The sequence below is a fragment of the Microcebus murinus genome, chromosome 8, assembly GCF_040939455.1.
Source record: "Microcebus murinus isolate Inina chromosome 8, M.murinus_Inina_mat1.0, whole genome shotgun sequence".
NCBI lineage: Eukaryota > Metazoa > Chordata > Mammalia > Primates > Cheirogaleidae > Microcebus > Microcebus murinus.
In genome coordinates, this window is record NC_134111.1 from 51,768,823 (window position 1) to 51,786,225 (window position 17,403).

General features: G+C 42.0%; 1 long non-coding RNA gene across 1 annotated transcript in view; it reads right to left on the reverse strand.

Moving 5' to 3' along the window:
• Nucleotides 1-14,828: 14,828 nt before the first annotated feature.
• Nucleotides 14,829-17,403, reverse strand: part of LOC142872358 (uncharacterized) — a 69,944-nt gene continuing 67,369 nt past the window's right edge. Inside the window, exon 3 of the long non-coding RNA XR_012920569.1 lies at nt 14,829-14,925. This is a non-coding gene — a long non-coding RNA (uncharacterized LOC142872358). The remainder of the gene's footprint in view (nt 14,926-17,403) is intronic.

Consider the following 17,403-nt stretch of genomic DNA (forward strand, 5'->3'; position numbering starts at 1 on the left):
AAATCTTTCACCTGCTGCGTAGGTGGAAAGCTAGGCACGGTGACTGGATGTCATGGCTTGAAAATCCGTACTCCCTCTCTCAAAGAGAGAGACTTTGGTGCCCTTCGTTCATGTTGATCTGAGAACAGAAAGTTGTCTTGACAGAAGCTTGCATCGAGAGTCACCTGGGACCACGCTGCCCCTGTAAGTAATCCTCCTGTTGAAAACTTCAAGAGGAGGCACTGGGTGAGCCCTGCCCAGATAGATCCACTAATCACAGCGAGCTGACTAATGAAAAGAGAGCAGATAGGGAATTAGCAAGGATCCCCTGGAGGGTACAAATAAAAATGCATGAGAGTGACAGATGGTGACAGAGCACGCAGGCTCCCTGAGATGCTGCAGTCAAGGCAGCGTACCCAGGCCTGACTGTATCAGCCCATTACAGTGGGGGTGCCGGGCTGCCGAGCCACGTGACCAGCACTGGCCTCCTGAGTGGCTTTTGTGTCCTTGTTCTGTCTTCTACAGCATCCTCCCAGCTCACCACCTCCTGCGCCTCCAGTGAACCTGTAAGAGCTGGTGCAGTGGCTCTCAAGGGGCCTGGAACTGCCCCATGGGGGTGTTTTGAAATGTTGTGGGGGTGCTTTTGAGTGTCAAAATAATTAGTGGGAGGTACTACATGCATTTCGTGGTCAGGGCCACAGGTGTTGGATGCCTGTAATGCATAGACATTCGCACATAACAAAGAATCCTCCTGCCTTCCATGGCTTTCCAATGATCCACTGCACATTCATATAGATGAGCCTTATTTTTATTTTTGAGCCTAGAACCTTCCTCCATGTTATCTATAAACACAGAAGATTCTTTTGCATTTTGCACAATTTTAATATGCCCTGAATTTTCCAGTTGATTGGGGAAAGATTATTCCTCTCTTTGTTCGAGACTTTACCGGGAGTTGTCACCGTTTCAGAATGTCAGTTCATGACAGGAACGCTGCTCCAGGTATTTGAGGCTCTGACACAGCACTCTTGTGTCAGTGTGCCTCTGTAGCTGTCACCGTCGTGGTGACTATAACTAGATTCTTATGCAGTTACACACAAGCATTCACCTATGAAAATGAAAAAGATGTTATTTTATATGACATTTTCTTTCTCTTTTTTATTGTAGCGGGACATTTTATGATTTTTAAAATGTGTACAAGTTGATTACGTTACCTATAAATGCCATTTTTGAGTAGCAAAGAGAATGTTAACAAAATGTTTTGGATGGGAAGTAAAGATCTATCAGGGTAGAGAAATTCTGCTATAATAATGAGCTGGAGCATCTAAAAATTAGCAAATTTCAACTTACTGATCCAAGTATTCTTTTCCTACCTTTTCTCAATAAAATGCTAGAGAGGAAAGAAGAAGGAGAGAGGGGCTAAGAGTTAGCACCCACAGAGAAAAGGGCCATGACACCCCACAGCAGCCGGCCTGGTACATAGTAATGGGGTTCAGGATGCTGTCCCCAAAACGCAGCACTGGCATTTAAGAAAACAGCAGAACGGGCAGATCACTCTCACCTTCTCCTTTCCCTTCTCTCCTGATGCAGATCATAAAACCAAGCTGACCTTCCCCTAAAGTAGGTCATAAGACCTTCCTTCCAGAGGGATATTCCTTATAACAAGAGGAAAGGAGTGCCACATGGCACACAAAGAAGAATCTGGAAAAACAGGCCTTGCCAAGGTCCCATTGGATCACACCTTTTTATCCTACAATCACGCCTCTGCACAACTGTCCATAGAAGTACAGTTTTCTTTGTTTCTTTGGGTCTTCATTCCTGAAGGCTCCTGTGTCATGCAAAACTTTAAATAAATTTGTATGTTTTTCTCTTGATAATCCATCTTTTGTTATGGGGTCTCAGCCATGAACCTTGTGATGGGTGAGGAAAGAAACCTTTTCTCCCTGCAGTGGTATCCTTTGGTCTGGGGCCTGATTTAGCTACAATCTGCTTTTATATCTACTGGAATTCTCCCCACCCTCTCCCTGTCCAGTGTGAGCAAGTCTCATTTCTCTCTTTTTTTTCATTGTGTAATTTTGATTGTGTTCATTTAAAGTTCTCAACACAGTCCCCAAATTCTCTGGAAGAAAGGTCTTACGTGAATGTCCACAAAAAGTACATAGTCAATATATGAACAAGATGTCCTGAAAATCTGTCACCATTTTCAGAAAAAAAATTGCAAATTATTAAATTTCTTTGACATTAGTTGCCCTGTTTGCTTTTAGCTGATTAACTATCTTCTTTTGGTCACAAGCTAATTCATTTTTGACCTAAGATATAATTGTACCATGTCTAAGTTTCTCTTTATAGTGCCTCAGACTTTCTAACTTAAAACCAGTAGACCGTTTACCAGGTGTGTCCGGAATCTGAGCAATTCTGAATCAAGAACATTTCCAAAATAAACCTATTTCAAGCTTACATCTGAAACAGCACAGTCAGAAAAAGACTCAATTCATACCTAAGAGGTATTTTTTTATTACATAGATTAAAGAATGGGTTCTGGAGTATATACTTGCACAGTCCTGTAGAATAGCTGTTTATCACCAGAACATAAACCATGCAAATCACATGTCGTGAGCAGTGAAGCAGCCGAGATGTTCCCAACACAAACTGGGGACCTCTAACTTCACTAGCCAGTCTCTGGAGCCCAACAGCTCACACTGTCAGGAAACATGACACAGTGAAAGGACTTAGTCTTAGGTATTACAATGGCACAATCTTTAAAATGGGTGGCTATAAAAAGTATCTTTTGTTTGAATGCATCTGTGGTTTAGACATTGAGATAAAAATCTTCCTACCATAATCACATTTTAAAATACAAGAAATAAAACACTGAACAGCCAAGCTGAGGTTAGGAAGGCAATTGACCTATCTCTGCGTCTAAAATCAAGCAACTCACTATGTGAGAAATCACTAAGGTGGACCCTGTACTTTATTTGCATACAAATAGAGGCAGGTCTGAGGCACACTAATGGTTAAATTAGGCAAGAGGAGGTTTTGGGGCTTGGGGTTTTTTAAAGAAATGATTAGGCATTTGTCTTCAACATATACTTTCACACACACCATCAAAAGCATTAGCACACAACAATGGAATGTGCAGATGCTTTAAAAAGAAAACTTAAGTAAAACAAACACACTCATCCTTACCTCCACAGGCACAGGCAAGTATGCTAGAGACTGGATTTGAATTCAGGCAAGTAGCAGAGTCTACTGGTACAGCAAGTGTCGCAGCGGGTGGTCCCGAGGATAAACAGAGCGGCACATGGAGAGTCAGAGAATCAAAGTTCATTCGCTGGTGGGCTCAGAGGGATCTCACCACCAAATTCTGAGCCCCATCTACCTGATTTTTCCCACTTTTATTAAGCTGGGGTGGTCCAAGGGGTGGGATCTCAGGTGGCTAATGCCCACCAGGTAATAGGTTAGTCATGTGTCAGGTAATAGGTTAGTATTATGTTGATGAACCAGGTAATAGGGTAGTTGAGGCACCAGGTAATAGGTTTAGTGTTATGCTGATGAGCCAGGTAACAGGTTAGTTGATGGTCCGGTCATAGGTTAGTATTATGCTGATGCCGGTCTTCTGTGGGGGGTGGGGGCAGTGTCCCAGGTGGCTGGTGGCCAAGTAATAGATGGGGGTTTTCCTTATCACTAGGGGCTGGCTAGTGGAGCCAGGACCAGGAAGCCCCCTCCAGTTAGCTGGCTCCAGGGCCCACGGGTCTCTGTTGGACTGCGTAAGCCAGCCCAGGGGCTGGGCCAGCTGGGGGTCAGGGGCAGGCCCCCTGCTGCTGTGAGAGTGCACAGCTTTATTCAAGTAGCCTGGCACAGTCTAGTTGCACGGTGAGTTGGTAATGGAGCATTAGAGGACGGAGAAATGAGGGGAGGGAACAGGGCCACAAAAACGACTTTACCCTTCCTCGTTCTCCTTGAGACACTGACTGTGGTTTTCAACGTCAAATATTGCAACCAAGCAGAGGCAGTGTGAGGAGGGCAAAAGTACAGATTTTGTGCCTGGCACATAGTCATTTTTGTGTGTGTTATCTCTGTTACTCCTCCCAGTAACCACATGGTCAGAACTATCATCAGCCCCACACTCTTCAGAAGGAACTAAGGCCCAGGATTGCTAAGTGACCCACCCAAGATCACACAGGAAGTGCAGACGTCCAAGCGAGAGTCCAAACTCTTAACTACTAAGCTCTAAGCTCTTACTTAACTACTAAGCTGTCTCCAACTTACATCCTTAAACACCTGATTTTACATAAAATATTACTTTATCATGTTTGGGGGCTTTTATCTGTGGTGCTCAAAACATTTCACCTCTTTATTAATCCAACAAATTCCTAGCGAATTTGAGGATCAAAGTTTTTTATCCCTGGTTAAGGATTGGGAAAAATCACAAACCTCTAGCACTTCCTCTAACCTCAGCATTTCTCTTCTTCATCAGTATAGCTGAAGAGCCAGCCCAGAGCCACTGCCCTTGCTCCTGTGACCACACCAGTTGGACAGACACAGACGGAAAACACTGGTATAGCAGACTTTTCAGGAAAGAAAAATAAACGTAACAGAATCTTTGACGAAGCCAGTAACACTGTTCTGGAAGGGGCACAACTCTGCCGTCCAAGTGTGCACTCCCAACCCGTGCCAGTCATTCTTAGTTACCTAAGGAATGCGATGTGTATTTTCCTCTCATTCTGGTTTTTGTCACACTCACATTGCTAGGCTCATTTCTCACGCAGATAACAACTCTGGACACGATCAAAGTTGCTTTCTGGAAGTAGTTAACTTGAAATATTAACCATGCTGGCAGAGTTTCTAAAATGTGCATCACTACTTAACAAAGCACTAAAATATTAGGGTATTTAAGTAATTCTCTTACAAGTTCTATATTTTTATTGACATGTTAGAATCCCTCTGGGACTGTGCAGTGGAATAACTATAAAAATATGATTCTATTGATAAGTGTGACATATATAATATTACAAGTGTAAACATTATAATTACATAATACTATTCACGTAATATATTATATATTTATATATATATATATAGTATTAAGTGTAATAGATACATGTTAAATATATGTTTATATACATAATTCTACTTATAACTAAGTTATGATTCAACTACTTCCTCATGCAAAAGAACAGCAACATTCCTGAGTCATCAGTTCTCCAGCATAAGTTTCACTTAGATTTCCCTGCTCTCTCTGTGGAAAATGGCTTGTCAATAGCCAACAGGTCCTGTGCTTTGCGAGTTCTGGGTAAGGCTACTATTACTAAAGGATTTTATTCCAGATAATATAAGGGATTTATTGTCATGGAGTTTAGGAATAATAGTGGTAGTGATAGTAGCAGTGGTAATTTAGATGGAGGCATCTGCTTCAAATTATTATAAACTCTTTGGTTTACTTGCCTTTCAAAATTCAGGTATAACATGGCAAAGTCTAAAGTAAGTGACTTTGTTAATGATATATTATCATTAATTTCAAGGTTGATTCTGAAAGCCATTTTCATTAAGCTGCACAGAGAAAGCAAAATGAACCAGCATGTTCAAACCCATTAGCTAGTCAGAAATGTAAGAATACCCCAGAAAATACAATTTAAACCTCTCAAAGGATAAAAATTCAGCTAACATTGAATTATGCAATTTACTATTAGGATACAGTTATCAGTATGGTTTGGATATTCATGGACAGCAGCACAGATTTTGCATTAAGAAAGGAGTAACAAAAGTAACGATGGGGGGGGGGGACAGATAAGCAAATATGAAATTTAGAGGTTGCAAATCCAAATGCTTACAGGGGCCAGGCAGGTCCTAGCAGTGAGGACAGGCTGGTGAGAGGCAACTGGGAATGTCTAATGACGTGCTACCACATGATAGCAAACAAACTCTGTGAGTCCTGAAATATTTGCAGATGAAATGACAGGTCCAGGATTTGCCTCAGAGTAATCTGGGGCAGAGCAGAAAGGGAAGGTGGGGAGGGCAGTTTATATAATAGATGAAACGAGACTGACTTTAAGCTGATAGTTCTTGAGGCTGTTGCTGGATACATAGATTTCATTTTAAAATTCTCCTTATTCCTTTATGGATTTGAATTTTTCTGTAGGTAAAAAGTAAAAACCACTTTTTAAAAATACACCAAAAAGCAGGTTCATAGGGTTGCCAGTTTGCAGCCTCTGTTATAATGGAAACACACACACACATAAGAATGGCTGTAAGACTTTGCACCTGATCACAAGAATGAAGACAAATTGTAAATTCACTGCTGTCATTAATAAGAAAGTCCCAAAGTCAATAGGATCGAGAGGCATGGGACAGCTTCTGTTTTTATGTTTCTGGTATTTATTCATAAATACATATCGAATTCAAAGTATGAGAGAACTAAGCCCTAAAAGGTAGCATCTAGATACCCCCAGAAACACACACATACACATCCATAGACCCCCTTGTTAATTCAGCAGCATCTGCCAGTTGCTGGGGTGCTCTAACAATGAATTACTCCATAGTAGCCAAGTTGCTTTTCACTGTCCTCTCAGCTGGAGAGTTGAATTCCCAGACATCCAGACCAGGCCTTATTCATCTCCACACTCCTGGGACACCGCAGAAAATTAATAAGTAGTTGTTGAATTAATTAAACAAACAGCCTTCATGCACGGGCAGTGTCACTTTGGCAGATCAGAGACAGCCTATGTATAGAAAATGAGTAAAGTGAAGTTGTTGGGATAATCGAGAAAAACTTTAGCAAAATAGAAAGTGTGACGAGTAATGAAAAAACAATGGTCTTTCCCCTGTTAAAACAGCTATGTAAATAAATAAAATGTGATTCTAAATACATTTAGCAAATGACTTTGTCTGGAATGAACATCCAAGCAGCCCTAATGCATCTCATTCCCCCATTTCCCGGGGTATCATGCTCTCTAAGATTGGAATCGTGACAGACAGTTTTCCAGGCAAGTGCCAGAGGCTTATATAACCAATGCAGGGGTGATGCCAGGGGTGCAGCTACAGGAGCTCCCTCCACCCTGCAGGAGGCTCCTGGAGCCCACAAGTGTCCTGGAGCCCTGGGGGCACTGAATTCATAGAATGACCCAACAGAATGTGGGGACACACACTGTATGGGCAGGGCATTGTTCCACTTGCGGGGTCTTTTGGGGGTTGGCCGGTGAGGACCCCTCAGTACAGGTGGAGTGAAGAGCCTTTTGTGTGAAGGCAGCACAGTCGGCTGGTGTGGACTGTGGTTCAGCACAGCTCCTGAGCTCCCAAACCAGCCTCCTTAAACCCAGACAGGCAGGAAGCAGGAAAGAGCTATCTGTTAAAGAAAATGAAACCCAAATCCAGAGGCAGTGCAAAATATCACCACCATCACAAGCTACACTCCGCCCCTTTCTCCACTCTTACACAATCCTACAGCCAGCCCCTTCCCAGAAAGCACATGCCACACAAGAGCCCTGCCCCTCTGATTAAGAGTCATTAGAAACTCTCTTCTTTCCACTTCTGGGATCAGCCTCATTTGGTGACTGCACAAATGACAGAATGATTCAGTTGTGATAGGGGGGACCCCACAAAGGGACGCACTTGTCAATGGCCATCTGTTTGCTGTCACTCTCCACCCCTCGATGAGTGAGAAGTTGTCCTGCTGTGAGGGTGTCACCGGTGGAAAAAATCACACTCCTCATCCCCGTCCCACATGGGGGAGGGGGCACCTGGAGACGCATTAGTTGGTGCATTTGTAGAAGAAGCAGTCACCAGGAGAACAAGCAATGAATCTAGAACTTTCAGCTCCCTGGGTAGTTGTAGCCCCTCATGCCTCCTGTGCTCTAGAATCATTCACAGAAAAACGGCAACCATGGTGCCAGGCATTTATTTCACAAATGTTTATTGAGTGGCTGCTGTAGAGATAGCAACGGACTACATATAGGGAACACAGAGCAGTGAAACTCACGATTTCTGCCCTCAATAAACTTAAGAGATACTTTAAAAAGCTACACACTCATATAAAAAGTGAAGTTATATAATGATGCTAGTACTAAATGATCAGGTAGCTCCACAAGTTCCATTTTATAATTTGGAACCAAATAAGTAGAACAAATCCTAGACATTCTCAGTTGACTGCTCTTGACACCCCAAAGGCTACCACTCTGAAACCCAACTGGGCCTTGCGGGGGTGGCACCCCCAGTCTGGCGCTCTGTGCATCTGCTCCCCATGAGTGAGTTCATCTGGCCTCCTGGGCCAGACTCTGAGGTCCCTGAGGCAGCGCCTTGTCTCCTGCATATTTCACAGACTTCTCAATGCCCCGCGCAGCGTGGAGTGAACAGTGGCGCTTGGCAGGGACTCTGCTCGAGGATGTTTATTTCCCGATGTCGCCTCCTACAGGGCTCAACGCACCTCACTGTGATCATTCAGCGTCTTCCCTGTTGAAATGTAAGTTTTGTGAAGGAGGCGTTGGGTCTTTCTTGCTAATCTCTGTGTTCCCAGCAACCAACTGGGCACGTAGTGAAAGAATGAACTACTGCTGTAACTCTGCTCTAACAGCTGCCAAAGTAACTAGAACATCAGCGGGTTTATAAAACTATCAAGACACAGACTTGTTATTATTATTTTTAAAAAAAGTTAGAGGGAACAATGATAAAAAGATAGGAAAACTGGCTGGTCCGATGGTAGTGGGTTATCAGAACTTATTAACATTAGTGTCACTAAAGTTGGTATTCAACCCCCCACTGCTAAATTTGACTGGCTTAAAAAAAAAAAAGATAGGAAAACATTCTCACCTATCTCAGAATGTAACAGGTAATAATATTATTGTCTATATAAGGTATTTTTCTCTCAACCACCCGAGGCTGACTTGCAAACCATAGAGGCTGCCCCTGGTTTCGCTGTCATTTGAAAAACCACAGGCCCAAAAAGGTCATCTTCGTTGTTGCTGACCAGGCTGCAGCACCAACAGCTGAAGACCTCGGTTAATGTGTGCGTGAGTGCAGCTTCCCCGCACCCGCTCTGGGCCAGCCCTGTGTTTGCAGTCCATCCAGATACAGAGAGGCACGGCCACCAAAACACCAGGTGCCTCCCAGCCCAAGATGGAGTCACAGGTATGGCTGGCGAAACCATGATTGTCTCAACCCTGTGGTTCACCCAGGAGTCAAAAGCCAAAAAAGCAGAAAGCACGCGGCACTCGTGTTCTGCGGATGCTCAGAGAGTCACACCATTGCATATGCTGGGCCGTTGTGGGGAACCTGCAGCCTTGTGGCCATGCGTGGCCTTCCAAATCCTTGAATGTGGCGATTTGACTGAATCCAAATTTTATACAAGAAATCCTTTTAATAAAGGGATTTGTTCTGTGAAGTTTGGATTCGATGGAGGAACTGCACTTGGGGATCTGGAGGGCCACATGTTTGTTGAGGATGCAGGTTGCCCGCCCCCGCCTGGGTCAATACAGCAAAAGGTATTGAGCAGGGAGAGCCACACTTGGAATTTGGCTTGGCAGTGTGCAGGTAAAGAAGAGAACGTTCCATATATGGCTGCTGTTTTCGCTCCTTTCCATTATGTCACCCTGAGTCTGTGGACCATGCACGCATGCGCGTGCACACAGCCAAACACAGACACACGCACGCAGCATGCCAAGGCAGACCTTGTAGTGCCAGGTCCAGATTCCAAACAGCTGGAGCAGAAAGCAGCAGTTGGCAGGAACAGACAATAACAAGAGACACGGCATTGGGAGCAGATTGACACACAGAGTTCTTGGCATCCCCACACTGCAACCGCTTTCAGGGGGACTGGCAGCCTTCCAGAACTCCCCAGCCCTTCTCAAAAAAGCAACTCCTAGACCCTCTGTGGCAAAGAAAACTTAATAGGTAAAGCCATTTGCCTCTATTTCAGGCTATATGAAAATATACTCGTTAGGCTAGGTCTCAAAATGCAATGCTTCCACATTAATAAGAACAATGGCATAAAAGTAGTAAGGGCCATTTCCTCACATGACCTGTGACTTTAACCACCTTAAAATCATAGGATGTTATACCTTGAAGAGACCTTGGACATAATTCACTCTTATGCTCTCATGTGGCAGTGGAGGAAAGTGAGTCTCAGAGAAGGTATATGACTTGGCGTGGTCACACCTCTAGCTAGTGGCAGAGTTCTCGCTGGACTCCCAGGTAGCATTCTTTATTCTCTGCCATGCTGCCCTTGTGATCCTTTTCACATACATCATTAGCTCCTGGAAAGACAGTAATATCCAAATTATGATTTTGTAATATTGTAATCAGGGCTAAGGCAACATGCTGTGATCTCACAAATACAATTGTGTGTTCTAACCAAGCTGCAGGGCACACAAAGATAGTGGGGGGGGGGAGGAACTTAGTGATGACTTCGGTGACAAGGAGGCCAGAGAAACAACAACTTCCTAAGCAAGTTTCTTTTGCTAAAGGGTTAAGAGCTGATGGCTTTGTAGTTAGGAAGACTGAGTTCAAATCCTGGGTCTACCTCTTACTGGGTGAGCTTGCGCAGGTTCTTTAATCATTCTAAACTTCAATGTCTGCATCTGTAAAGCAGGGATAAAATCAGCACTTCCCTCACCAAGTTGTTATAAGGATTTATTGAGATGAGGCACTAAAGATGCTCGCCACATGCCACTTTCTCTTATTTACCTAATGGATGTAAACTTTTATTTTTTTGAATTCTGGTTTTCAACACACTTATATAACTAGACTCATTATTCACCCAGATATCAACTTTGGGCACTACCAGAATTTCTTTCTGGAGGTGGCTGATTTGAAATATCATTCTTACTGGTGGAGTTCCTAAAATGTGTATCAACACTTATAAGGGCGTCTAAAACACCCGACTCTTTAAAACTAATGTTCTTACTATTTCAGCTGAACATCCCCAGCGTGACACTGTTGTCTACCGGGTGCCCAGCACCGGTGCAGCAGCCATCCGGAGGAATCTCCCTTGATGATGAGTCGTGGCATTTGTGCAGAACAGGGAAACATAATTTCTAGGGTAGAGATACCAGGGACACTGAAGATCAGAGAATTGAGTGTTTTGTTTTCGAAGTTTGCAAACGGGACGGGTTTCCAGAAATTAGAATTGTCTCCACTTCTACTCTACCAAGAGGCTCTACTTGTTACCTTGAAAAACGAGGCCTTCTCTCTCTGAAAAGTTCCCAGGTGAGACATTATCTCTTCCTCTGCCTTCACCTCAAAACCTCTCACCTTATTTTCACGCGGAATGTATACAGTTGTAGGGGAGATGTTTTCAGATTATAACTCTGCCAATAGCCTTAGCTCTTGAAATGGCAGATTCACATTAGACAGACCTAAGCCTGCCTACCTCTCTCTTTTTCTCTCTCTCAACCTTATTGAAATAGCTTTTGCTTCTACAAAAAAAAAGGCCAAAATTTCATGGTCCCTAAATTCAGTAACAATGTTTTTAAAATGTGAAAGAAAATAAATCTGAATAAAGCAATTAAAAATGACTTTTTAATTCCTGAGAAAAAGCACTTTAAAACATTTTAAATGCCTTTAAATTTTTTTTTTTTTTTTTTTTTTTTTTTTTTTTTTTTTTTTGAGACAGAGTCTCGGTTTGTTGTCCAGGCTAGAGTGAGTGCCGTGGCGTCAGCCTAGCTCACAGCAACCTCAAACTCCTGGGCTCGAGTGATCCTTCTGCCTCAGCCTCCCGAGTAGCTGGGACTACAGGCATGCGCCACCATGCCCGGCTAATTTTTTATATATATATCAGTTGGCCAATTAATTTCTTTCTATTTATAGTAGAGACGGGGTCTCGCTCTTGCTCAGGCTGGTTTTGAACTCCTGACCTTGAGCAATCCGCCCGCCTCGGCCTCCCAAGAGCTAGGATTACAGGCGTGAGCCACAGCGCCCGGCCTTAAATTTTTTTTAATGTTATTTTTATCTAGTTAAAAATGTGTTAATCACCCAAAGTCTAGATTAAAAGTATCTTGGCATAATCTTAGTGATGGAAATATTTACTCTAAACATCTTGCCTATATTATTATTATTTCTTAAATGCAAATACTTTTAAATCATAGACAAATTGCTTATTCCAATGCAAAGCACCAGACTTTTCACTGTTATCCCTTCAATCTGTTATCTTCAGAACACAAACTGTTCCCTTTTCTGTTGTATCAATTTTACTAATTCAGCTTGAACCTGATCTCAGAACATAAGCCAATTTTCCTAAATTTTTCTTGTGCTTGTTAGCAATTTGGATTTGTCTCTGATGGAGGCTAAACAGGGCTTAGAATATTAATTTAAATTTTTGAGCTAAAGATGTAATAAAAATCTTGGGTTTTCAGCATAAGAGTCTGTGTCATTTCCATAACAATATGCAAAAGGCTCTGTTTTTACTAAATGTACCATGGTAAAGTTAATCCTGAAAATAAAGTTGTTCTTTTTTTTTTTGTCTTGATACATGAACTAGTGATATTTCCTTCTAGCATAATCCCCAGCCTATTTAAAACAAAAGATCTGGGCAGCACACCCGTGATGCCGAGGCTAACGGCTGTCAGCTAGTAAAGGCATTCACCAGATGTTGAAGCCCAGAGGCATCCAACAACAGTGATCATTACAGCCTTCAATCACCCCATTTAGAATTTACAACAAACTGAGCAGAAAGCCATTATTTCCACCTTTGGCGTAAAGTTTTCCTCGGGTTGCAAGCGGAGTTCTGCAATGGAAGGATGCACCATCTGCTCCAAGCTCACTTTACTCTCTCTTGGAACTTCCTCCAAGAGAAACAAGTCCCAGATAAAGTCCAGGAACACAGGGGTGTCATCTGTTATTATTTGGGGAATATTAAAATCTCTAAAGGTTCTTGATAAGGCCTAGAGAAAGGACTTACACTGTAATTAAAGGAAGTAATAACAAATCATAATATAAGGCATAAAATGAACAAACATTATGAATTAATCATACTTAGACAATTACAACCCATATGGTTTGTTAAACTCAATCTGCTACCTGTAGTGACATCAACTGCATGCTGTATATCCAATGCTGCAGCTTTTTCTCCCCCCAGGATGTAATTACTTAATTTTGTGAATGAGAAAATGAGATGTAAAAGGCAATGTGCTCACAATTCGGTATCCGCTTAAGTCTCTCATATTGGATCAAGGATGCACCTGCCACTCACAGCTCAGAGGACGTCTGAATTCCTATCCTTCGGAAACAAATGCCTTTCTTCCTCTTTCCACCTTCATTCTGTCCTTTCCACCTTCTCTGCTATAGAGTATCCAATGCAGGAAGTTAGGAGAGCAGACTGTCTGCGCACCTTGACCAGAGAGGGGAGAAGGTTTCCTCCTGTCTTATTTGACACCACAGTCAAATGCTAATACCAGCTCACCGGAGAAAGTCTTGCCTTTTGTATAATAAAATCAGTGGTGCAACTTAAAATGACCTCCTCCTTACCAAGGTCATTGCTGATCTTGAGCAAATTATGCAATTTACCTGAATGTGAATTTCGTCATCCATAAAATGGGAATAACAATAATATCTACCTGAGCAGAACTGTTGTGAGAATTAAATAAAACACAGTCTTGTGAAGAACCTAACACAGCGTTAGTGGGTGTTCATGAATTGGGCGATGAACTCCCCTTCTGAAAGCACCATTGGGAGTTTAACTGTTCAAGGGAGATTTTGAAAAACAAAAACAACTAAGAATGGCTGGCAATGCTCTTATTCTTGGAAGGACGTTGGTTACCGACCCACCTGTAATGAAAATGGCACTAAAAAAATTAGGCAGTGAACCAGGCTTAGGTCCAGTTTAGAGGCTTGGTGTATTTTAAAATCCCCGTTATCCACCACTAGATAAAGCCCAGAGAATTCCATAGAGTGCCATCAGATCTCACTGACATGGGCTCAGAAGCTGGGACAAAGGGGTCCAGCCAGCTGTGCCTTCCCAAGCAACTCTTAACAACCAGCTGCAGGGCCACTGCAGGTAAATATCAGCGGAGCCTCCGAGGTCAGACCTGTCTATGTATCATCAGTTCCCCTGAGCTGAGCAGCCAGTTGAGGCATCTCTGCACACCTACGGGTGTAGGATCTGCCATCAGATCAAATGAGGTGGATGAACCATAAGCCTCTTTGATTCCAAAAGGGCCCAGAGAATCAGTCCCTATGAATAAGACTTAATTAAGCAATTTTCAAGCCATTACAGAAAAATAGACACGTGAAGCCTGTTTCACCATTTATCCTCTTATAATCAGGTACTTTAAGTTGTTCTATGATATCTCTGACAGAAAAAATTCCCGGGTTAGCTCTTTGCACAAACTTCAATTACAGCAACTCTCTTGTATTCTAATTAGTTGCTCACACGTGTCAGGGAACCAAAGGCTTCGTTGGTTAAGTCAAGCCCAGACTCTGTGCAGATGATGACGGAGGAGGGAGAGGGACCCCCCCTTGGGCAGGAGCCAGAGCCCATAGCCCTAATCCCGTGTCCTGAGGTTCACCCACTCTCAGGAGAGACTGCACAGTTATTGCTCCGTCCCCAACCCACTCGCTCACAAACTCTCCAAGGCACAGCCGAGACCACTTATATAAGAACATTTAAACATGATTCTGCTAAGGACTTGGAGAGAACAAGAAAGGAAATGAGAGATTTGGCATCTTACAGCCTGAATTTGAATCTCAGCTGCCCCTTGTATACCTTCAGCCAGTGACTTAACCCTCTGTCCTCATTTATGAAACATAGACAATGATATACTTACCTCATAGGATGGTTGTAAGGATGACATTTTATTTTTTTTTCTTTTTTTTTCTTTTTTTCTTTTTTTTTTTTTCTTTTTTTTTCTTCTTTTTTTCTTTTTTTTTTCTGGTCAAGTGGAGCAGTGGGAGTGGAGAAGGAACAAAGGAATCTGTAACTGGTTGTGATCAATTAGTTGTAAACACCACTGCACTCGGACCAACCTAAGGATGACATTTTAAAAAATACATGGAAAATGCTTAGCATTCAGCCTCGTATGCAGTAGGGGCCAAACAAATGTTTACTTTTTCACAACTATAAGGTTGTGTTTATTTTCTGCCTTATAAGGTATAGCTTATGAATTCACCCTGACCCAAGCTGTCATCACCTCTCTCCTGGGTTCTCCCAGTGGCTCTGAACTGTGCTCTTTGTTTCTTTCTTGCCCTTCTCCTGGGGTCCATGCTCACATGGCAGCTGCAGTGACCACAGTAGTTTCCTACTGTCGTGATTTAGTACATACTAAATATTAAACACTCTTCCAAGCACTTTGTATCTATTGTCTTATTTGAACCTCACAATAACTAAGAAATGTCAGGACATTTTTTATGAAGATGAAGAATCTGATGTAGAGAAAATTAACTAATTATCAAAGTCACATGGTCCTTAAGAGGTAAAGTCAGACACAGGCACTCTGACTCCGGGCCCAAAGGCCTGTGTGCCATGTGGCCTTTGCTGAGGACCACAGCGGTAGCAGGGTGCCTGGGGAAGCGATGGTGGAACACCATGAGTGCTCCCACGGGGGGGAGGGGGGGGAGGACGAGGGTTAGGCTCCAGCTGGGAGTCATGATACACCAGAATATATACTATATTAGTACAGCAAGATGCTGTTTTTCTCCACGTTGCCATGGAGATTGTAACCTTTAAGTGCTCTTAAAAGTCTCTAAGGTCACTAAGATGTCTTTCTCTTCTGCCTTTAAAAAACTGAGAATTAATATCCTGATTCCACAGACCCAGACCGTAACTTCTTGCTATGACTGCTCCAACAGGAAAGGAATATCTTTCCAGACTGAACACATGTGCCTCATTTACAATTCCCAAGGAAGAGAGAGATTTACTTCCTGTTCATATCCCTGCACTCAGGAAGAGGCCACAGGATGCTTTTCTCCAAGCTTCTTAGAACATATGTGGAAGGCAGGGAATAGCTGGTCACACAAGAATTTCAGCCGACATGTCCAATGCAAATAATACTCCTCGCAACTAGGCATGTATGAAGTTTGCTACACACTTGCTAAGATAGTCACAGAGTCTTTAAATACATTTGATAATAGGTAGGGTTTCACAAGAGGTCACACCTGTCACCTGCTAAGAAGGCAATTGTCAACAGTGTATGAAAACAGATAAACTTCCTGGCAAACATCCTAGAACCCAAAAAGCCCTTTGCCCACATATAATTCCCCATGAAATCCCAACTCTCGGAATCACAGAAACTGACAAAAATGTAGTTAAAATACAGCAAGCATTAATAGAAGGAAATACCAAACTCTTGCTCTCTGTAGAAGCCAGTAGAAGCATAAACAACTAGGTAAGACTATTTTGTTATTATGTGACATTGACACTATATGTCCATTCTTGACATATAGGATTCTGCCCAGGAATTGAGGATTTTGTCACTTTCTTAATGATATCACAGGTACAATTGGTTAAGCATTTTAAATAGCCAATGCTTTTAAAAACAATGGACTATTACTCTGAAAATTTACAATTAATGACAAGGCTTAACCTTTATTCTGTCTTTATTATATGCACTATATTTCAGAGTAACTGAATAGTGCTAGTTGATGAAGGAAAGTTTTTTTGTAAAATTCCACCTAATATGTAATACATACATAATCAAGGAAAGATAGAACTAAAAAATCATCATTCTGTAACTCTTTAACATAATAATTGATTCAGGCAATAAACATCAGTGGATGCTAGGAGTGAAGGATGAGTGAAGAACTAGATATTTTTGGAAGATGACTTCTAGTCCTAAGAGGAAAACCACAACATTATAATGGAAGGGTCTGGCTGTCACCAGCTGAACTCGCTGACTAATCTTGGCATCACTAAAGAATAATCCAGATTTTTTTTTTTTTGCCTCCCTATGTAACACAATATGAAGCAAAACCCAAGACATTACACCAAAATATATTAAACCCTTTAGAGTTAAAAGAAATACAAAAGATAGAGGAACAAACACAATGAGATAATGAGGAAGACACCAGGCAAATCCAAAATGTGGATCATCCCACTGGACAGTGAGTCTCTGTAAGCCAATGGTATGAATAAAAAAGGGGGTAGGGAAGAACAGCTCTAGATTTAAAGAGACTTAAAAGACATATAGTCAAATAGAACATACAGACATTTTTTTGGATCTCAATTTGAATAAAACAACTAAAAAATTCTGGAAAACCATTAGGAAAAATTCAATGTAGTCAGGGTATTAAATGACACTAAGGAATTATTGTTGGAGTGCCATAAGGCATTGTGATTATATATATTTAAAAAGCCTTATTTGTATAGAGATACATACTGAAGTATTTGAGGATAAAGTCACAATGTTTAGAATTTAAAACTTTTCAGCAAAAAATGAAGACTGGTAAATCATATATGGCAAAATAAGAAAAACTGTTTAGTGATCAATATATGAAGAATCATAATTT